This window comes from Choloepus didactylus, chromosome 7 (assembly GCF_015220235.1).
Source record: "Choloepus didactylus isolate mChoDid1 chromosome 7, mChoDid1.pri, whole genome shotgun sequence".
Classification (NCBI taxonomy): domain Eukaryota; kingdom Metazoa; phylum Chordata; class Mammalia; order Pilosa; family Megalonychidae; genus Choloepus; species Choloepus didactylus.
The window spans coordinates 113,638,297-113,661,313 of record NC_051313.1 but is presented as its reverse complement, the minus strand read 5'-3'; the positions used below and the strand labels follow the sequence as shown (position 1 = coordinate 113,661,313).

General features: G+C 37.3%; 1 protein-coding gene and 1 pseudogene across 5 annotated transcripts in view; one reads left to right on the top strand and one right to left on the bottom strand.

Annotated features, from left to right (window-relative positions):
- ZFAND3 (zinc finger AN1-type containing 3) overlaps nt 1-23,017 on the top strand; it is a 448,733-nt gene that overhangs the window by 179,181 nt on the left and 246,535 nt on the right. The window lies entirely within an intron of this gene.
- Nucleotides 9,427-22,925, bottom strand: LOC119539622 (annotated as a pseudogene).

The following is a 23,017-nucleotide window of genomic DNA, read 5'->3' as shown; positions in this document are numbered from 1 at the left end:
TGAGGAGGGGAAGGCATTTTTTTAAACTAGTATCTCTGAAATTCACTAGTATTTAGTTTCTCACAGCATTATCAAGGAATTGGTTTTCACTTTTTTGGAAACTAGCTTAAAATGAAGAGTTGTGTTAGTGTTTGGTCCTGGGTTTTGTATTTTGAGTACAAGTTTGTTCTCCATATTTGCCAAGGATTTTTTCCTTTTTCATATTGTTTTTAATAATCCATTATTAACTGAAGGTTAAGTGTGAATATTCCTTTTTGTCCTGTGTGACAAGGTAATCTAGTCTTCAGTAGAGGAGGAAACAATCTGAAAATATTCCCAGAAATAAAAATGAGAGCTGAAAATAATTTTTAATGTTTTTGTTTTCCTTCTTTAATCATCTGTGTAAATGATGCAATGATAAATGCTGTATATTTAAAGCAAAGAAGGGTTAGTGGCTTTGACTTTTGATAAGGTACTTAACCTCAAATATGTTTCTTCATTTGTCAAAGGGGGATATTCATACCTCCCTCTTTGGGAATCAAATGATGAGGTAACATAGTCTCTTTTACAAATATTTGTTTTGTCAAACTTCTACAAACACTTAATTTAAAAAACCAAAATGCATATGTTGTAACAAAATACAGTAGACTCCTACTCCATTCATCCTTACTTCCTCAATTTTCCTCAGAATCATCCACTTAAAATTCTTTTGGCTGTTTCTTCTGAATTTATGCATCTCCAAATTTATGATTGATATACATATACTGCTCCTTTTTGATTTATTACTTTTAGACCCATTTTGAATTCCTTTTATAAAGTGTTTGCTATCATATACCATCCTCTCCTGCCAGTATATTTATGGGCCAGTTTTTGATTGAATAATTCTTCGGTATTTGCATTATTATGGCTGTGTAAATATTCCCCCCTCTGTTGGGAATATTCTGTTCTGTTATTGATTTCTAACTTAATTCCATTGTGTTCAGAAAATGTACTTTCTACCATTTCAGTCCTTTTAAAATTATTGAGTGTTGTTTTATGGTCCAGAATATGATGTCTTGTGTGCACTTGAAAAGAACATGCATTCTGCTGCTGTTTGGTGGTGTTTCTATAAATGTCAATTGGTTCATGTTTGTTGATAGTGTTGTTCAAGCTTATGTCTTTGTTGATATTCTACCTACTTGTTCTGTCAATTACTGAGAAAAAGATATTGAAATATTTCACTATAATTATGGCTTTTTATATTTTTTCTTATAGTTTTGTCAGATTTTATTTCATGGATTTTGAAGCTCTGTTATTAGATGCATAAACATTTAGGATTTCTTTATCTTCTGGATGAATTGATCCCTCTATCGTTATAAAAATGACTGTCTTTACTGCATAGTAGTAAATGTTCTGAAATATACTTTGAGATTAATTTAGCCACTTTGGGTTCTTTTGATTAGTGTTAGTATGGCATATCTTTTCCCATTCTTTACTTTTTAACCAATTTGTGTCTTTATATTTAAAATGTGTTTTTTGTTAGAAGCCTGTTGTTGAGCTCTGCTTTTTTTATCAGCTTGACAGTCTCTGCCTTTTAATCAGGGTATTTAAACTATTTACATGTAAAGAGATTTAAGTGAGAAAACTTGTTTACTCATGTAATTACCATTTCTAGTACTCTTCATTCCTTTGAGTAGATCCATATTTGTATCTGTTAATCATTTTCATTTTCTGAAGGACTTCCTTTAACTTTTCTTTTGGTATGGGTAATCTGGTGATGAATTCTTTTAGCTTTTGTATTTTTAAATCTTTGTACAATTTGCATCTTTGAACAATTATTTAGACTTTGTTTTGAAAGATATATTGAAAGGTGTTTTCACTGGGTGTAGAATTCTAGGTTGAACTTTTTTCAGTACATTAAAGATATTGATCCACTGTTTCCTCACTTGCATTCTTTCTAACAAGAAATCTGTTATCTTCATCTTTGTTCCTCCATATATAATGTGCCTCTTTTCCTCTGGAAGCTTTTAAGATTTTCTCTTTATCACTGATTTTAAGTAATTTGATTATGCTATACATTTATGTAATTTTCTGTGTTTCTTATACTTGGGTTCATTGAAATTCTTGGATCTGCAGGTTTATAAATTTCATTAAATTTGAAGTAGTTTGGCCATATTTCTTCAAATATTTTTCACGTGTCCCCTTTTGGGGGCTGCAATTACACATATATTAAGCTGCTTGAAGTTGTCCCACAGCTAACTGCTGAAATGTTCTTGTTTTCTGTGTTTCATTTCGGATACTGTCTATTGCATCTTGAAGTTATCTTTTCTACTGCAATGTCTAATTTCCTGTTAATTTCATCCAGTATATTTTTCATCTCAGGTATTACAGTTTTCATCTCTATAAGTTCATTTTGGGTCTTTTATATCTTCTGTATCTTTACTTACATTTTTGAATCTATAGAACATAGTTATTTTATATATTTTAATGACATAGAAGCAAGTTCTTCAGGTTTCCTAATTTAAGCTTAAACTATCATTCCATTCTTAAGGAGAACTCCTGTAACTTGGGCCTCTGAAACTTGAAAGGAATACTATATGGAAGGAAATTACATTTGTTCAAAGATAATTTTCTTGAATATTGCCATGTTTATTGTCCAGCATTAGGCACTGTAGGGAGAAGTCAGTATATAGTTCCTACTCTCAAATTTAGTCTAATTGGAAGGATCAGGCATAAACACTGAAATAGCAGTACAATAAAACCTTGATATTTGTGGGTGATATGTTCTGAAACCTTCAAGATACCAGTGTAACATATATTTTTCTCAGTTTTCTCAGCTATAAAATGGGGTGATAATACCTTACCGCTAACAGTTTTAAGAATTAATTGACGTTGTATGTTAAATAAAAACAGTAAAACCGCACTGACCTGATCTGCTTAAACTCACTGACTGCTGGATAATCATGCCTGCACAACTGTCCTGCAGCACAGACAATTCAAATTCATATTTAACAAAATCATTTATGACATGCAATGAACCTTGAAACCAATTGTTAAATCCTTGAATGCCATATGTTTAGTGTAACAAACGTTTTGGGTCTCTGTTGCCAGCATGTTGTCCTGTGTTTTCCACTCTTTGGACAGAAGGCGATGGGGAGTGCTACCAGTGACATTCGCCTGAGCATCGTAGCTTCTTTCCTTTTGTGGAAGTGCTCATTCTCCACTAGTTACATCCGCTTAGCATGTACACACTACTAATATTCAAACAGTGATCTCAGAACCTTGTGACTACCTTCCTATGTGCATGCTTTCCCTTTTTTAGAAGATAAGAAAAGGCTGCCATGTTCACTTATTTGTTGACTCATTTTAGCTACAGAAATCTCCTTTATCAAAGTTATTGGTCTCCAGATTAAATGACAGTCATCTGTCATGAAAGTTTCTCCATCCCCTTCTCTTGTAAAAAAAAAGTGTAGGTTGTGGCTGTTTTTTCATTCTTAGGTTTCCTTCCTGCCTCACCAAGACTACTGAAAGTTTTTCCTATGAAGGTGTCTAATGTGCTTCTGAATGTGGAAAGGCCTCCCCTTCCCTCTCAAGTCCTTTCTTTCTTTGACTTTCTGCTTTTTTCCCTCTGAATCTGGAACTTAATGGCCTTGTCCTATTGATCCAGGTGTCAAACCTTGTTATCTAAGATCTCCGTACTGGGTATATAGCACTCTACTTACTGTACTGCAACAGGATTCATCAGTAATGCAAGGTATATAACTGCTGTGTGTATATAACTATATGTTTTCCTGTTAGTTCTGTTATCTTTCTAATCCTTTTCTGGAAGAATTGTCAGCTGTTTTTAGCTTTGATTTTAAATTGGAAGCCTGAAGAACTTGCCTCCATTTGGACTCCATTTAATTCTGGACCTGGATTTTCCAAATCTTGTTTGTTCCTGAGCAATTCTGTTCTTCCTTCTGTTCCATTCTTTTTTTTCAATGCCTTACCCTGCCTCCCAGGTCTGTCAAAATAAAACAAACCCTTGAAATGTGGAAATGTTGGACTTCCCCACCTGGGTTATTACTGATATTCTCGCAAACATTGAGGACTGACAGTTTCATAGGATGAGCCCTCAATCTTGTGAAGCTTGTTGCTGCAAAGGAAAGGCTGAGACTACTTACAATTGTGCCTAAGAGTCTCCCCCAAGAACCTGTTTGTTGCTCAGATGTGGCCTCTCTCTCTCTAAGCCCATGTGGCAGGTGAACTCACTGCTTTCCCTGCTACGTGGGGCTTGACTCCCAGGGGTGTAAATCTCCCTGGCAACAAGGGATAGGACTCCTGGGGATGAGCCTGGATGTGGCATCATGGGATTGAGAAAATCTTCTTGACCAAAGGGGGAAAGCAAAATGAAACAAAGTTTCAGTGGCTGAGAGATTTCAAATAGAGTTGACAGGTCTCTCTGGCAGGCATTCTTATGTGCTATATAGATATCCCATTTTAGTTTTTAGTGTATTGGAATAGCTGGAAGGAAATACTTGAAATGTCAAACTGCAGCCCAGTAGCCTTGGTTCTTGAAGACAATTGCATAACTATGTGGCTTATAGGGTGTGACTGTGTGATTTGAAAACCTTGTGGTTCACACTCCCTTTGTCCAGTGTACGGACAGATGAGTAGAAAAATGGGGACAAAGACTAAATGAAAAATAAGGTGGGATGGAATGCTTTGGGTGTTTTTTTTTATTTTTATTTTTATTTTTTGGAGTAAGAACAATGTTCGAAAGTTCTTTCTGGTGATGAAGGCATAGCTATATGATGGTACTACGAATAGTTGATTGTACACTGTGGATGATTGTAGGGTATGTGAATGTATCTCAGTAAACTATATTTAAAAAAAAACTACCTTGAGTCCAAATCTTTCCGCAGTCCTTATGATCTATTACTATCTTCTCAAAGACCAGCTAATATTATATGGTAGAATATGGGCCTTGAAGTCAGATCATTTCTGTTGCCTTTTAACTTGAATTTTTGGAAACTTCTTTGCCTCTCTGAACAAGTTTTCTTATCTGTGTAATGGTGGTAATATATCTCTCCCAAGCATATGAGATGTTGTTTATAAAAGAGGCTAGCATAGAAAAGCCCTAATATGAATCCCTTCTATTTGACCACTTCCCCTAGTACTATTCTTCCAAATGTGGCCTGAATATCACAGTCTTATCACATCTGTACATAATGGGTTTCAGTAAGGTACTATTACAGTATATAGAATAAGGGTCTTCTTTGTGATCTTAAGGCCCTTCATTAGGTCTTTTGGGATACCTGACTTGTCATCTACCTGCTCTCCAGTAGATTTCTTCTGTTCCTATCTAGCCTCCTCTGGCAGCCCAACATACAAGAGAGAGCATACACCATCTTATTAGGGAAGCTGTCCTGATTGTAGCTATGGTGGGTGGATTCACCCAGATTCTGTGTTACTTGACTACCCTGCCCAGGGTACTTGACCAGAACCTACTGATTCATGAGCTCGCTGGCCAGTAACTTCTGGTTTGTGTGCCTCTTCAGGGAAATCTGAATTTCTGAGAGAGGCAGAGGGACATTTTAAACTAGTAATGTGTGGGGATGCTTGGGCTGGCCCATCTTTTATCACGTGCAGTTGAAGTAGAGGATGCCCTTGGCAGAGAGAACAAAGCAGAAGCACACGTTATCCGATGACTGCACAGTCTCCGAGAGAAATGTCTCAGCCGGTTAGCTTTGGGTTCTGACAGTGACTCTGTTCCTGCCATTAGATCCTTGTGAAATGTATGTATTCTTGTGACCATCTACCCCACCTTTACTTGAGGTAAGTTGATTGGATTACTCTCTTACATTGGAGCCTAGGCCCAAACTGCTGAAGAATTTCTTTTTCCATGATTTCTAAGAAAGATGACCATTTTCTCTTCCTGCTTTATATGGTTTCCAAGACCCCACAGAAGTTAGTTGTATCAGTTAGTCTGGAACTTTGGGAAGTTGCATAACCTCTCTGAGCCTTGATTTTTGTCATCTGGAAAAGGCAGTAATAAGGATTTAGCTTGCTGTGAGGATTTAATAGGTAATATGTGTAAAGCACACAGTACTTGGCATCTAAGTGCTTAATAAATGTTAGCTTATAATGTACAAATGAAGGATGTGAAAGTCTTAGTGCATTGCTTTTCAAACTGTCTATGATGAAAGACCAGTTCGTTTTCCCCAATCTGTCACAATCCAAAATCTGTCACAATCCAAAATCTGTCACAATCCAAAATCCAAAGTGCAATAAGAATGAATGACTAGATTAAAAAATCCCATCAACAAAGACATAAAATATGTCCCCCATTTTTTTATGGATATATTCAACAGACATAAAGTTATTTTATCAAATTATTATAAATTTTTCAAAGTGCTCATTCTTAATTTCTGTACTTATCTCATTATAGATCAGTAACAATTTTTAGACTGGCACTGGTCTGTGCATCATACTTCTAGTAGCATGGTCTTAGTGTGTATGGACAATCTCAAAGAAGGCAGAATATGTATACAACAATATGTAGGAACAAAACAGAATCATTCGTATGACATTTATAGTGAGGAGCTGGCAGTTAAAATTCATTTCTTGATGTGGGTAGTTTATGAGTGCCATGTGAAGCCTCTTGTATGCTTTCCAGATGTGAGTGTTACTCTGTGCCTTCACATGTGATGTAGTGGTCATTCTTTTCTTTTCTTCTGCTCTATGTAATTTTGCCCTAGTTGCTCTTCATCTTCAAAAGAAGAATACTATTCCCTGAAGGCCAGATAAGCATGCGTTATCTTAGACAAATCAGCTCTGCTAAGTGGGTAAAAGTAGGATGCTCAGTATTGCTGCTACATTGTGTGCTGAGATGGAGTAATCACTTTAACTTGTAAGTTAAGGATCCCCTAAAGAACAACTTCTACTAGAATAAAAATTTTTTTAAAAATCTATGGCTCCCTACATGGGACATGACTCCCAGGGGTATAAATCTCCCTGGCAGCATGGGACATGACTCCCGGGGATAAGCCTGGCCCTGGCATTTTGGGATTGAGAAAGCCTTCGTGGACCAAAAGGGCAAAGAGAAATGAAACAAAATTAAGTTTCAGGGGCTGAGAGAATTCAAATAGAATAAAGAGGTCATTTGAAGGTTATTCTTATGCATTATATAGATATCCCTTTTTAATTTTTAGTGTATTAGAATAGCTAGAAGGAAATACCTAAAGCTGCTGAACTGTAATCCAGTATCCTTGATTCTTGAAGATTGTATAACCGTGTAGCTTTTTACAGTGTGACTGTAATTATGAAAACCTTGTGACTGAGATTCCCTTTATCCAGTGTATGGACAGATGAGTAAGAAAATAATGACAACAAATAAATAAATAATGGGGGAAGAGGGGTTTGGGATGTTTTGGGTGTTCTTTATTTTTATTTTTTTGAGTAATGAAAATATTAAAAAATTGTGATGAATGTGCAACTATATGATGATGCCATGAGCCATTGATTGTACACTTCGGATGATTATCTGGTATGTGTATATATCTGAGTAGAATTGCATTTAAAAAAAAAAGCCATGGAACTGCACAGCACAAATAGTGAACCCTAAGTTAAACCAAATACGATAGTTAATAGTGCAGTTATAAAAATGTGCTTTCATCAATTGTAACAAATGTTCCACACCAATGCAAGGTGATAATAATGGGATGATATATGGGAATTCTGTATCTTATGGGTGATTGTTCTGTAACCCCAAATTCTCTTTAAAAAAAAAAAAAAAAAAAGGCACCTCAAACCAGACCGAATGCTTGTGGACAAATGGGGAGCAGTAGAGGAACTTGGCATTTACATTTTCCTTCTCTGCAAAGGCGGTGACCTACCATCGGTCTGTGGTACAGAATTGCAAACAGCAGGCTCTACAAACAGCAACTGTGTTTGGCAACCAAAAATCTGTAAAATGCAGGATGCAGTCAGGATTGGGTATTTTCTTCCAAACATTTTAGAGCAAACCAAGCATTATTAGGTTTTATCTTCAAAGAAATTTTAACTGTCAGTTAAAGACTACATATTAAATGACAGGTATTGTGCTAAGGTGTTTTATAAACATATCTCACTTCACAGATCATGAGGTAGATTCCCATTTTTTTTTAAGTGCAAAAACAAGGATTAGAGAAATTAAGCAACTTGTCCAAGTCCTTGTGATTAGTTAGTGGCTGAACGTGATTTTGTATCTAGGGTTGCATGACCGTTAAGTGGATTTTCTTTCTTTTCTCACTGCACCCCCCCCCCCCTTTTTTTTGAGTGCAGAAACCATATATTTATTAATCATCTGATTAACTTAGAAACACCAAACCACTTTGTTTTAGAGTGCTCCTCATCCAAGAACTTGGACAAAACCATCACTCCAAAGTGAATTAAAAAATGTACAAGGCAAACACTGACAACAGATAAGGGCAGACACTACTAAAAAATGCTGTTTGTTCTTTCATTAAATTATGCCATTTTCTAAAGTGATGAAGAGCAATCACTTTAACAATTTCTTTTTTGTTTAAATATTAATAATTATTTTTAAAAGTCTCTAGATAGTCTAAAGAGCTGCAAACATTAATACCTTACAACAGCAGCTTAATATCTATTGTAGAAAAAAAAAAGCACTAAAATCCTTTTCCATTAAAGTCATTTATTTTTCTGGTGTAAGTGAGCAAGGTCACTACCACGTTGACCTCTTTTCTAAAACAATGTAAGTAACAGTGTCTGCACATCTTAAATTTGGTAGGTTACAAAAGTTAGAACGCAATCATTTTTTGATGCAACAGAAAAATAAAAAAAAAATTAAATACCTTAACCCAACATTTGATATTGACAAATCAGTAGTGTCAACTTCATATATGAAAGACAGCATGATCTGGTTTTTAAAAACTCCTCAATGTGTCATGTTATTTGGGTTTAAAATATTTAGAACATTAAGTATTCCTCTTTCCTTAAAGGAACACAATACAATCTCCATCAGGCTGCTATTGTAACTCACTTTTAGCTGGGGTAGAGTGACCATTTATTTGGTCCATGGCACAAGTTATATATATCACACTCTGTCAAACTGAAACCTTATACAATTTCATGTTTAAAAGCTAAAATACACACTGACTAAGTTGTCAGTCCCTCACAGTTTTTTAGAAAAATATCTACATTTGTCCTTAGGGAGTCAAAATGTTACATCATCATTTGTTTAAAAAAAGAAAAGAAAAGAAAAGAAAGATGCATATTCACACAGTGAAGTTATTAGGAAAATACTCTTGAAAATTATATAAAGATAAAATACACTTCAAAGGTATGTGGATTGTTTGTTTTACAATAGTCTGTAAAGTGCGGAGAAATTCTAAGTAAAGGGAAAAACTACTCCCTATAACAATAGTTTAGTTATACCAGCTTTTGCATAGCAATACTTAGAGGAAGTTGGGCACTTCAGTTTCCTCAGGAAGAGAAGGATGGAAGAGGATCTTTTGAATCAGATTTTTTTTGGGCCATTAATCCTCTTTCTTCAGGAATGTTAACATATGCAAAATCTCCATTAAGTGTATTTCTTGAACAGTGAACAGTTCTATCTGGGTCTTCAAGGGGAATATCATTACAAGAGTCTGTATCTGCGTAGGTTCTTCAGCATCGCTGGGATAATTGGTGATGTGTAGATCCTGGTTCTTTTATAGAGTGGCTACTCCTCTCTGAACTGCAAGAACCAGGGGGGCTGACAGAACACTTCATCATTTGAACAGGAGAAGGTGACAGGAGAAACGAAGGGATCTGGATGGGACAGTTGAAACATCTCAGGTTTAAACTTGGCATTCGCTATTTTCACACATTCCTCAAGTGTTGTGATGATGGTGGCACTAAGCGAAGAGGAGGCTTCATTCATGTTTTCCACAATGGAAGATGAATGACTCTCATCATGTTGAACAAATTCTTGAATTGTATGAACTTGTTTCATTAGGAGATGCCAGTACAGGTGGAGTTCAGACATTTTGGTTTTCAGAGATTCATTGGTTTCACTTATTTCTTTTTCTGTTTTAGTCTTAGTATCTGTCAAACAGGCTTTGGAGCTCCCCAGAGCAACCAGCCACCTCTGTCTTTCAGCTGCATTCACTGCTTTCATGTAGAAATGCTTCTTTCCTGGAATGATTAATTCCATTCTTGTGTTGTCTGCTGAATGGACTTTAATTTCACAAACTGCCATCTTTATACTTCCTTTGCTCCCTTTGCAAACATCATCTTGTGAATCATATTAGTACAGGATTCCATTATCTAAAACAAACCAATGAGGCTACCAACCTGTGAGATAGTTAGTCCACTTGTACAGAACCCCCTCCAGGCTTCAGAGCCTGGTGCTGCGCATCCTCCTGACCCGGCTCCGGCCTCGGTGATGATGAAGGCGCAGAGCCTAGGCCAGCCTTTCCAGACCCACCCAGGTACCTCCCTGGGCGCCCCTGGCCGGCACCAAGTTGCCCTCAGCCTGCTCGCACTGCTGGGATGTGGTGGCCCTTAGAGGCCGGGATGGCGGTCACCGCGTGGAGTATGGGGGCTGCTAAGTGCCAGCTCGGGCATCTCCAGGCGAGCCGCAGCGACAGCGGCGATGACTCCAACGCAGCCGAGGCTGATCTCCAGCTTGCGTGTCCGCGCCCTGGCTTTCTGTCCTCCTCGCCTGCTTGCCTTTCCACCGGGCTCCGTGTTTGTTTTCATTGACCCCAACGTCGCTTTCACTTCATGGATGAAAGGGGCCGGCTCGTCCAGGGAAACCCTTCCCCGGCCCCCTCTTTTTTTTAAAGTTAAGAAAAAAATTGCAAAGAACTTTTTTTCTAGAGCCATTTGAGAGTAATTTGCTGACCTGATGATGGATGCTCCATGGTTCCCCAAAATTTAGTATTTATCTTACGAAAACAAGAACATTTTCCTATATAACTAAAATACAATGCTCAAAATTGGGAAATTAACATCGATGCATTACTACAATCGAATCCTCAGACCCGATTCAAATTTCACCAGTTGTCTTAGTAATGTCTTTTATAGCGTATGTGCCCATACTGTCTCTTTTTTCTAGAATGTCCCTTAATTTGGGTTTGTCTGATGTTTCCTCATGATTTATGTTATGCACCTTTGGAGGAATGTCACAGAATGATGCTACCTTCTCACTGTGCCCTGTCAATTGGCATACAATTTCAGTTTGGCCATTTACTAATGATGATTACTTTGCTTTATTAAGATGATGTCTGCTGGACACTGTAGAGTTACTTTTCTTGCCTTTGTATTACTAAATGTTTTTTTATAAACATTTTTTTAAAAAATTGAAAACTGTAAATATTTTATTCCTATCACACTTTCTATTTACTTAATTATTTAATTTATGTCTGTATGTATTCAGTTTCCTGTTTATTCAGTGTGTTATATAATCTGTTAACTGTCATTTTGATGCTCAAATTTTTCTGGATTTGGCCATGGGAAGCCCCATCAGGCTGACTTCTCTGTCTTCTTTGGCATGGTCCCATCACTCTTGAACATTTTCTTGCTTTCTGGCACAGCAGGATGTTCCAGGCTCATCTTACAATTTTCCTTCCCCAGTCCTGGAATCAGTCATTTCTCCAAGGAGCTCTGGTGCTTTTTAGTGGAAAATGGTATTTAGAAGTCAAGATTTGGGTGATTAGTGTGCTCATTGCTGTTTGGGGTGTTGCTGCTTCGTCACCCTCTCAGTGGGTACATATACACACAATTTACTTCTCTATATATCTTAAGTATATTGAACATTGTGAATTTATGCTGATAATTCCAATCTAATACTGCAGTATTTATTTTTTCTCCCTTTCTAATTTTTAATGTTCCTTTCTTACAGTGAGTAACCTGTCTTCCATTATCCTTCCATTATCTTTCCATTATTCCATTTATTTAATGGTAATTATTCTTGTAGGTACTGATCTCCCGTCTTTGTCACTACCTCCTTTACATCTATATTCCTGATGGTTATTGGTCTGTAGTTTTATCTTGTAATGGTTTTTCCTGGTTTTGGTTTCAGGGTAATGGTGACCTCATAGAATGAATTGATAAGTATTCCCTCCAATTCTCTGTAAGAGTTTGTTTAGAATTGGTATTATTTCTTCATTAAATGTTTGGGAGAAGTTACCATTGAAACCATCTGGGTCTCGAGTTTTCTTTGTGGGAGGGTTTTTAATTACAAATGCAATTACTTTTAGTAGATACAGGTCTATTAAGATTAACAGCCTAAAATTTTTCCTTTTAACTACATTCAAGTATATAATTCAGTGCTGTTAATTGCATTCACAGTGTTGTGCTACCATCATCACTGTCCAATACCAAAACTTTTCCATTATCCTAAGTAGAAACTCTACATTTTAAGCATTAACACCCTCTTCCCTCCTCCACTCCTTCTCCCCTAATAACTTCTATTCTAGATTATGATTCTGTGAGTTTGCTTAATCCTAATTGTTTTTATATCAGTGAGATCATAGAATATTTGTCCCTTTGTGTCCAGCTTATTTCCTTCAATACAATTCCCTTATGCTTTTAACATCTATAGAAACTGTAGTGATGATACCTCTCTTATTCCTGATATTGGTAATTTGTGTCCTCTATTTTTTTCTGATCAGTCTGGCTAAAGGTTTATCAATTATATTCACCTTCTCAAAGAACCACATTTTAGTTTCATTGCTTTTCTCTCTTGTTTTTCTGTTTTCTATTTCATGGCTTTCCACTTTGGTCTTTATTATTTCTTTTCTTTTGCTTACTTTGAGTTTAATTTGTTCTTTTTTTAATTTCTTAAGGTGGAAGCTTAGTTTATTGATTTGAGACCTTCTTTTCTAATAAAGGTGTTTAATACTATAAATTTCTATTTTATTACTGCTTTGATGGCACCCTATAAATTTTGATGTTGTTTTAATGTTCTTATCTAATTCTAACATCTGTGTCAGTTCTGGGTCATTTGTGGTTGATTGATATTTTCCTTATTATGGATTGTGTTTTCTTGTTTCTTCATATGCCTGATACTTACTTGGATGCCAGGTATTGTCAGTTTTGCCTTGTTGGATGGTGGAAGTTTTTATACACATACAAATCATCTGGAGCTTTGTTTTGGGATGAAGTAAAGTTACTTGGAAACAATTTGATCTTTTGGAGTCTTGCTCTTATGAATTCTTGGATGAATCCAGAGAGGTGCTCAGTCTAGTCTTAATTATTCTCACTCCTGAGGCGCAAGACCTTCTCGGATACTCTACCCAATGCTTCTGAATTATGTGTTTTTCTGGTCTGACTTGTGGGAACAGGCATTGTTATCAGCTCTGCGTGCATGCCAGGCACTGTTCCCTCTAATTTGTTCAGATAATTCTTTTCTTGGTGGTGCATAGTTTTTTTTTTTTTTCATATGATGATCTGTACTCTGCTGAATACTCAAGGGGAACCCTCTGCCAATCTCCAGTATTCTCTCTCTGCAGCTCTTGCCTCTGCTGTTTTGTCCTATGAATTCTAGCTGCGTTAGTCTCACTGGACTCTCAGCTCATTTCCTCAACTCATAGCATCTGCCTGGGAGGACCAGATATATAATTTGTGGGGTCCAGTGTAAAATGAAAATGCAAAGCCCTTTGCTCAAAAATTATTTTAGAATTTTAAGATGGCGACACAGCCTGCAAGCACGAGGCCCTTCTGAGCTGCAACTACCTGGGTTGGATGGCCGTGAGGCCAGTGCTACAGCTGAGCTCTACTTCAAATTCCCTTCCCTGTTTTCGTGGTCTAGAAACTGTCTTCAAGGCAGTAAGCTTAGGTAATTGAAGGGCTTGTCTCCCTAGATTCTCCTCTCTCAGGGATCATTTTCCTTGTTTGTTGCCTGATGCTCAGGGTCTGGAAAAACTTTGTTTCATGTATTTTTGTCTGAGTAGTTTGTTGTTTCGGACAGGAAGGTAAATCCAGTCCCTGTTATTCCATCTTGGCCAGAAGCAGAAAATATTTTTCCTGTTCCTTTTGTTTAAGGACTGTTAGCGTTTTGGTACCATTACTAGGATTCCCCTATATCATCTATTAGATTGGCACCTTGTTTATAGGTGTTAGGGGTAAAATATCTCTTGTATCATTTGCTGACCTGTTCTCTACTTCGTCAGCCTGAGAGTCTTGAAGTGGAAGCAGATTTCCTGATAACTGTAAACTCATTTTCTGAATTGTACCACTTGATTTCAGGCAAGCATTAGCTTTCTGCTTGCAATCACTCTGCTTTTATTGTTCTACATGTTGTACTTAAATGCAAGTTGCAGATGGATGAGGACAATTCTTTTTCTCCCACCTCCTGCAAAGTACAACCCCTTTCAGTGCAATTTGATTGACATTTTAATGTACAGTAAGGTATTAACAACTTTCAGATATGCCCTGCCCTATTAGCAAGAATATACAGTGATACAAAAATGAATTTGTCAAGAGTTTTATGGCTCTATGATCTATCATACAATATTAATCCTGCTGCAGTGTTATTAAGTCATTTTTCATCTCCCCTCAAATTAATGTTGACATTATATTGCTGAATTTGTTCTAGTTCCCAGATTAAAACATAAAGAAAAAAATCTTACCTGCTACAGTATTAAAATTAATTGTAGGGTAAGTAGTACCTTGCTTGGTGAAGTAGAATCCTCCTGGAAAAATTATAACCTGAATTTATTTCTCTGCTTTCTACTTGTTCTGTACAAAAGAAGGCACAATTGGAATATACTTTTAAGGATACCAAGAGAGCATAACAAGGGGTACATTTAAAGTACACAGACTTGCTAAAAAGGGAAATAAGAAAATCAGGGCCCAGGCCTGGGGGAATTACACCCAACTTGTGCTTCCAGCCTAGAGGGTGATAGAAATGCTGGTGGTGATTAATGTATGGGTAGAAGAATTTGGGCTGACTTTCACTCTTATTATGTTTGTAGGAATACCTCATCTCTCATATTCTGAGAAATTAGGGGCACTTCAACATGATGAAGTCAGCACTTACGAATCAGGCTACTATCATAATTAGGACTCAGGAATAAGAGCGGTCTTATTGTTTCCAAAATTCGGACTAAATTATGCTTTTCTGTGAATTTTTTGTTTGTTATTTTCATTCCTATGGAAGCAGATAACAGTCTCATGTCTGTATCCTAAGTAATGAGATCTCAGGGTGTTGTGGTGATTTCTGCTCATGGTTAGGTAGATGTCCTGGAAAACTAATTGTTATTGAAGGAGGAATCATGGAATTTCTAAGAGGTTTTAATAATTGTCAAATTTAATGTATTTTTAAATATTTGTTTATATTTTTCAGTGAAGGAAGCAAGCTGTATTGTAGCATGCTCAATGTTTCTGTTTTGTAGAAAACTATATATGCACACATAAACATTGTGACATGTAACATCATACATATTGTGTGTGTGTGTATTTCTGATGTGAAACACCAAAATGTGTATAGAAATTGAGTCTGCATGGTGAAATTATGGGCAAATAACTTTATTAAAACATTTTTTTCTTTGTCTTTTCTAGATTTTTTTCTACAGTCAATATGGGTTATATTACAAATTTAGCCAATTATATACATTTTTGTATTTGTAAATGATAACAGTGTAGCACCTTTCAAGAGGATGAGTATAGAAGGTAGGATGGAGAAAGTTGATGTTGAACCTTCTGGTAAGTTGGAAAAATAATCACCATTTACCATCTACGTGCAGTGTATCTTTTTATTTTTTATATTTTAAGTTGTTTTATAGAGCAAAAGGATAGTGAAAAACAACTTTACTAGAACTCCTAATAAGTGTTGATATAAAACACATCACTTTATCAAGTCAATTTTGGCACATGAATGTCATAAAACGTGAGAGAATATTGTCACATGTACTTTTAGCAAAATGGGGTGTTCTGTGTTCTTGTAAAATATTGGGTGATAAAGTCTTTGATAAATGACTAACTAGATGAGAATATCATATTTCCTTTTTGTCTCTAGAACTAAATTCTTTGAGTTTAGAGTGCTGCTTTCCATCTCTATGCATTCATCATTTGATTTGGGTAATAATTGGGAACCATCTTACTCTGTTAATTTTCTTCTGTTTGCCATCATGGACAGAAAATGAGAAGTTCTGAATTCTCAAAAATGTTCTTTGGAAGCTTAAAGCAGACTACAAAGATGGTCTCTCCAGTCTTTCATTTCTTCTTGAAAGATGATATAAATACTTTGGGCAATGCAATGAGAAAATTGTAGGTTAATGATTTATTTCACCCATTGCATCATCTTTCCTTGTAGACAATTCCATCATTTTTCCTTTCTCCTGTTATTGCAGTCTTTTTTTAAGCATGGTTAGATATAATTGGTGAATAATGATAAAATAATTCCCAGGATGATGAAATGGCAAAATGTTTCAAGATATAGGGAAACTGTGGATCACTTAGCTTCTATAATGTATCTTTGACTTATAAATGGGTCCAACATACTCATATGGTAATTGTAAGATGGAGTGTGAAGTTTCTTTCAAAGACTTCAAAGAAAGAATAAAAACATGAAATATCAACCCTTACAAATAGTATTGTGCTGAGAAACTTATCTCAAAACTAACATCAGGTCCGATGAACTGAGAGTTAGAGTTCTTGAAGTAAAACTGTCCAAGTCTTCCATTGTGAAATACAATTGGATTGTAAGTGGCAGGACTATGGATTGGAATGGAGGGTCAGGTTTGGGCAGCGTTAGCTTCCGTGTTCCCCCCAGGTGGTGCCAGAAAACAAACTAAAAGTTGATGGTCTCCTTATGGGCTCACTTTTTGTCAACTTTGAAATTGTGTTTGATTACATAATATCAAAACAACAGTGCTATCCCTGATATATTGAAGAAGAATTGGCAGAAACGTGTGACTTAAAGAGTGATTAGTTTAAAACTTCTATTAAAGTCCTGTTGACTTCCACATCCCAGCATCCAGGTATCCAGCACAACTCCAGCCTGTATGAGCTGCTCTTGCTGAAGCTAAAATGAAGTCTAGCAAAACCCATCTGAGACAGTGAGCTGGTTGTAGTTGCTGTTAGCACATCTTCCTTTTGAAGATATGGAAGCTTAAACTTAATCTATATTATTTATCACAGAAGGACTTTGGTATATGTGTTTTATAGGGCTGGTGCAGCAGTTTTTCTTTTTTAACATAGTTTCAAAAAGCTGCAAATGAAAATTAATTGAAAAGGAATGTATCATTTCTTATTGTTCAATTGTGTAAGACTTCCAGTGCTTTAATTTTATCTCCCTCAGCTTCAATCTTAGTAAATAAAGATCTGTAAACTATGCAACAAGTATTTATTGAGTACCAGCCAAATGCAAGGTGCTACTAAAGAAACATGATACTCAAGGGAATTCCTTTTGTAAATATTAGAATCTTTGTAATGAAACTAACTCAGTTTAGCAAATATTTATTTATTAAGAACCTAGGTGAAGCCAGGAGTAGGTAAGTGGGAGTTGGAAAATACATACATGACTATCACAATCCTGGCCCTAAAAATCTTGAAACTTAATTTTGAAACCCTTATTCTAACACTTCAATAATAATATACATTATGAAGAAAAAAAATCAGTTTAGATTGTTTGTTAGTACTTAGGTCATCTTGCCACCAACACAGCAAAGTATAAGCAAAAGATATAGGAAAATATACAGGAAATATAAAGGATGATACATATTCCTATAGAGTATAAGAATATAAGACAGAAGAGGCAACTCTGTGCAAATTGTGAAGCTATGTGAAATTTGCTTTTTATTCTTTAGGCTGTATTAACACGCCAGAATTATTTTGTAATTTCAGATATATCCATCCATGTAACAAACCTTTATTGAGTTACCTATGGTGCTAAATTCATTGCGTTGATATCCTTAGGCATTGGTATAGCCTTAGAAACCTTAGAAATGGATAACTCTCCCAGGGGCATTTGTATTTTGAAAGGAAACACAGAAGTAGAAGTTATGTGCAAATGTGTTGTTTTGCCCTGCAGTGTTGTTTTTTTTTTTTTAATGCAGTTTTATTAAGATATATTCACATACCCTACAGTCATCCACAGTGTGCAAATCAGCCATTCACAGTACCATCATATAGTTGTGCATTCATCACCAGAATGAACTTTTGACCATTTTCCTTACCACCACCCCCAAAATAAATGAAAGTAAAAAGGAACACCCAAAATATTCCATCCACCCAGCCACCGTATTTTTCATTTAGTTTTTATCCCTGTCTTTCTACTCATCTGTCTGTACACTGGACAAAGGGAGTGTGAGCCACGAGGTTTTCACAATCACACAGTTACACCATGTAAGCCACGTAGTTAAGCAGTCATCTTCAAGAATCACGGATACTGGGTTATAGTTCAACAGTTTCAGGTATTTCCTTCTGTTGTAGTTCAAAGTTTCAGGTATTTCCTTCTAGCTATTCCAATATACTAAAAACTAAAGAGGGGTATCTATACAAAGCATAAGAGTACCCTCCAGAGTGACCTCTCGACTCCATTTGAAATCTCTCAGCCCCTGAAGCTTTGTTTCATTTTGCTTCCCCCTTTTGGTCAAGAATATTTTCTCAATCCCCGATGCTGGGTCAGGCTTATCCCCGGGAGTCATATCCTGCATTGCCAGGGAGATTTATATCCCTGGGAGTCATGTCCCACGTAGGGAGGAGGGCAGTGAGTTTACCTGCTGCATGGGCTTAGAGAGGCCACATCTGAGCAACAGAGAGGCTCTCTGGGGGAGACTCTTAGGCACAATTATAAGTAGGCTCAGCCTCTCCAGTTGGCCTGCAGTGTTTTAAAACTAGGGGATATTTCATATAAATTCTAAATGTTTGGCTTCTCTTTTGAAAAATGTACCTTTTTTTTTCTTTTAAAATTTTTCTATGGCTCTGCTTGGCTGGAGTTGAATCGATGTTGCTCCTTTAGACTGGTAGGCATCCTTGAGATTGCCACAGGCCAACCACTCCATATTGTCCTGAACCTGGTTCTCTTTGTTCATATAAGCAACCTGTCCATAAAAACATTTGTTTTTATGACCTGTTCCCTTAAATATTGAGCTCTGATGAGGTTCATCAGCTACTAGCTAAGAGAGAATTTAAAGGGATTTCGTGGTGATGGCAGTGGTTACGTGTCATTGTAGGCATCAGAAATTAGGTTTAGTAAGTTGTCATAAGATTTTTGGGGGAGTGAAGAACTCTACCAATTTCTCTAAATTATGTCTAGTGGCTATTGCTTAGATGTAGATTTTTTAGCCTTAGATTAGTGGATTTTTAAGAAGTGTTTTAATCAGTAGAAACCTCTGAATTCTCTGTCCAGCTTTACGTTGACCTATCTTGTCTAGCATTTTGGCAAATCGTTTCTGTCTCTGTCCAAGAAGGTTTAATCATTAGAGCAACACTGAAGAAACAGGAATGTTACTTAACCAGAAAAGAGAATATTTTTTTCTTCATTGTTCTTTATTCCTTTATTATATGGTTAGAAGCAAATTTTGTTTCATGCACAACACTTGATTAAGAAACCTAATTAGGTCACAACTATGTCAGTAAAAAAAATTCAGAATGTTTACTAAATGTTTCAGGCACAGGGAATAGAAAGATGAGCAAGACATTGTCTCATTCAGATAGCCCGTGATTTTTCAGTTTTTTCTTTTGAAATAAATTCAAAGTTATAGGAACAGTTGCAAAAACAATACTAACCCCATACACAGAATTCCATCATACCCGGACCCCCCTCCCCCGATAGCTCAATCCACCAACTTTAACATGCTGTCACATCGCTATTTCTTTCCCTCCCTCCCTCCCTCCCTCCCTATCATCTATCATCTGTTGCTCTGTGTTCTGAACATATGAGAGCTAGCTGTACACATCCTTGAACATACACTATAATTCACGTATACACTTCCCACGAACAAGAATATTCTTTTATGCAATCCCATTAAGCGCAGCTAAGAAGTACAAGAGATTCAACAATGATACGAAGCTTACATTCTATATTTCCTTTTCCTTATGTCTCAACTGTGTCTCTTTGAGCCACCTGTCCTCTATCCTCTAATTTTATCCAAGTTTATCCTTGGCATTCGATGTCATCTATTTCTGACTGTCTTTTTTTTTTTTTTTTTTTTCCAATTGCGGAAACATATATACAGCTAAATCTTCCATTCTGCCCCCTCCCTAGCCTTCCATTAGTGAGATTAATCACATTTAGACTGTTGTAACGCTCTTTCCCACCATCCATTACTAGAAATTTCCCTTCACCTCAAACAGCAACCCTACACTCATTTCTTAACTCCCCATCGCCTCTTCCCCCCATTTCTCTTAACCCAAACTCTACTTGTCATCTCTATGGTATATTCTGTGATAATTTCTTTGTGTTTACTGTGGGGCTTAAAATTAACCTCTTAAATTCATATCAATCTTGTTTTCTTTGATACCACCTTCACTTGAATAGGACACATAAACTATGTTCCTATACTCCTCCATTCCCCCACCTTTATAGTTGTCTAAAATTACATATGTTGAGTTCAAACCTCTGATTTGTCATTAGAGTTTGTGTATTTTCTATCATGTAGGAAGTAAATAGTGGAGTTACAGTTCAAAATTATTGAGTTCTATTTGTATTCCATTGTGGTTGAGAGAATGTGCTTTGAGTATATTCAATTTTTTTTTTTTTTTTTTTTTTTTTTTCAATTTCTTGAGGCTTGTTTTATGTCCCAGCTTATGTTTCCTTCTGGAGAAAGATCCGTGATCACTGGAGAAAATGAATGTCCTGGTGATTTGGGATGTAAGGTAGTATATATGTCAGTAAAATTCTCTATATCTCTTCTCTTTTCTTTGGTTTTCTGTTGGTAGGGGTCCCTCTAGTATATGAAGATGGGCAGGTCTTTTATTGGCAAAGTCTCCTCAGCATTTGTTTTGTGAAAATTTAAGCTCTCCCTCAAATTTGAAGGAGAGTTTTGCTGGATAAAGTATTCTTGGTTGGAAATTTTTCTCTCTCAGAATTTAAATATGTCATGCCACTGCCTTCTCACCTCCATGGTGGCCGCTGAGTAGTCACAACTTAGTCCTCTGTTGTTTCCTTGTATGTGATAAATTGCTTTTCTCTTGCTGCTTTTCAGAACTTGCTCCTTTCTCTTCAGTATTTGAGAGTCTGATCAGAATATGTCTCAGAGTGGGTTTATTTGGATTTATTCTATTTGGAGTTCACTGGGCATTTCTGCTTTGTGTATTTATATTGTGTAGAAGGTTGGGGAAGTTTTCCCCAACAATTTCTTTGAATACTCTTTCTAGACCTTTACCCTTCTCTTCCCCTTCTGGGACACCAATGAGTCTTAAGTTTGGACGTTTTATTTTATCTATCGTATCCCTGAGATCCATTTCGATTTTTTCCATTTTTTTCTCCATTCTTTCTTTTGTTCTTTCATTTTCTGTTCTGTGGACTTCTAGGACACTGAGATGTTGTTCAGCTTCCTCTAGGCTTGTATTGTGAATATCCAGAGTCTTTTTAATTTGGCCAACAGTTTCTTTTATTTCCATAAGATCTTCTATTTTTTTTTTTATTTACTCTTGCAATGTCTTCTTATGCTCTTCTAGGGTCTTCTTTATGTCACTTATATCCTGAACCATGGTCTTCTTGATGTCCTTTAAATCCTTTGCCATGTTTTCGTTCCTCGATTCTAGGTCTTTGATTAATTGTGCGAGGTACAGTGTTTCTTCTGATATCTTGATCTGTGTGTTTGGAGTTGGATTCTCCATATCATCTGGTTTTATCATATGCATTGAGATTTTCTGTTGTTTTTGGCCTCTTGGCATTTGCTTTGCTTGATAGGATTCTTTCAAGTTGGAAAAAAAAATACCTATCTGATTTTTCAGAAACACAGTTTGTTGGCGTACACTTTCGCTAACTAACCAGTAGATGGCGCCTGTGAGTCACCTATACCCCTCAAGTCAGTTCTCCACCTTGTCCCCGCGGTGTTTGGGGAAACGATTCTTGTGGGGTTCAGCTGGAGACCTCAGTTTTGATGTGTTGCTGGAGCTGTCCGCCCTGAATGTGGGGCGTGTGTACGGGTGGCCAGGGAGGAAGGACAGTTTTAATATTCAAATCTCCCAGGTTCCCAGAGATTCAAGGCCGCCGCAAGAGTCTAAGCCTTCATTTCATTTCAGCCCCAGACCCTCTCTCTCACTGTCCCACAAACCACCAGACTTGGCGTAGTGTCCCTGGGTTCTCTGAGCGGGTCCCCCCGCCCAGCCGCGATCCTCCAGGACCTCTGCCGAGGGAATTCCGTGCTACGTCACCAGTATGCGCCGTCCCTCAAGGGAAGCCCTGGGCTGCCGTGCCGTGCCGGCTCGCTTTCAGCCTGATGCAAAGATGGCCGAACGGGGGTGTCTCCACACCCCCCTCCTCGCACAGTTCCTCCTTCCCAGCTCCAGGACAATTGGCTGGGCTGTGGGCTGTGGGCATGGCCCTGGTCAGGAGTTTATCCAGCCCTCCCAGGAGTGAGCTGCTAGCTGCGGGGGGTTTCTTTCGGCTTCCGGCTCTCCCCTCTGTTCCCCTGGCCCCAAGGGTATCTGCAGCGGGCTATCTTCCAGGCCAGACACTGAGAGGCCGGCCCAGCCCCCTCTTGCTGTGTTTTACCGCGCGGTTCCCAGTATCGCTGCTGCAGCCGCTCCGGGGTTTTTCCGTTTTTTTTTTTTTTTTTTTTTTTAAATAAGAGCCCGTTGGTCTCCAAATGCTAAACCCTGGTTTCCCCAGACCGCCATGTGGCTGCGGGTTTTCCAGCCAGCTCACTCACTCGTTTCAGAATGCAGACTCCCAGTTTCACCAAGTATACAGCCCCTTTGGAACTAGAAGATCTCGTCCAGCTGGCGCATCGCTGTAACCGGTATTCTGGATCACCCTCTGGTTTTTATCTAGTGTTTTTCACGGAGGTGTTTTTTTGCCCGTCTCACCTAGCCGCCATCTTCCCATGATTTATCAGGTTTAAAACTTAACGTTTCTGGATCTAAGGTAGTGGTTTGTCTCTGAGAACCAGTGGCCTTGGAATTCAAGAAT